Below are 1,151 nucleotides of genomic sequence, written 5' to 3'. Positions count from 1 at the left end.
TTGAAAGGAATTAAGGAAAATCCTATAGGTAGAAAGGGCGTACCCAAGGGGGGGTTTGGGTCCGGACCCCCCATTGAAATTTCTACATACACAACGATTTAATAGAAAATAGTATAATAATAATAGTATATAGTGTATTTTAATTTCCCATTATAAGTTAAAATAAAAATTTTGGACCCCCCCCATAAAAAATTCCTGGGTACGCTCCTGATAGGTAGTACAATTGAATAGTTATATACTTATGTATTATTTAGTAAGGAATGGGAGAAGGGGTAATTATTAAAATACTTTGCTTAGGGTTTGAAATATACTTGCCACGGCACTGCTTTCCGCCTCTGCTGCGCGATACACTATTTCAGTCCGACATTCCGCGATTGTAATTTAATTAAAATTGAAACCAAAATTATTTTAAACCAAGAATCTTTGTTACAATACGTATTATGAAATGAACGAGGCATTAATCGAATCTTCACCCGACTTACGTGGAAAGTATCTAGATTTGCATTCATACCTTGAACTATTTGTTTTGCAACTTTTACAGGGTTCGTTAAATTAAAGTTCAGACGTGGAACAAAATGGTTAATAAAATATTTACAGAAATCGAGGTTCACGTTCGATGGAAATGAAAATGTTTCTCAAACCTCGAATCAAAAACCGTCGTTGACAAGTTCAATAGCGCACGCGGGGTGGGATAAGGGGTTATCACCCCCTCCCGAAATTTTCTCCGACGTCTAGGTTAAAATTTACAAATTTTACAAGTTTAAAATATGAAGAGCTAATATTGAATACCTAGTATCATTTATTATAGAATAGTCTATTATATTATCAATGCTATTATTTAAGTCAAAATATATTAAGGATTTGCATAATTTTGTTAGTTGTAAAATGTGTTATATTTTTACCTCGATCCCCCCCCCCCGAAAAAAATCCTGTGTGTTCCACTGGACAAGTTTACCGCTGCTTATCATAGTTAATGGATCGACCAGGGGATCGAAGGATTATTTGTATTGTTATTGTGCATAAAACAAGTGAAAATGTTACATATTTCTAAAGCATAACGTTCTATATGTTATTTACTTATTTTTTTATTACCATAGAAAAACAAAAGACAAGTGTTTATGTTAAACGTAATATAATATTTTATAATATTA

This window comes from Sipha flava, unplaced genomic scaffold (assembly GCF_003268045.1).
Source record: "Sipha flava isolate LNK unplaced genomic scaffold, YSA_version1 173_pilon_pilon, whole genome shotgun sequence".
Lineage (NCBI taxonomy): Eukaryota > Metazoa > Arthropoda > Insecta > Hemiptera > Aphididae > Sipha > Sipha flava.
The sequence above is the reverse complement of the archived record's forward strand: the minus strand, read 5'-3'. Positions refer to the sequence as shown.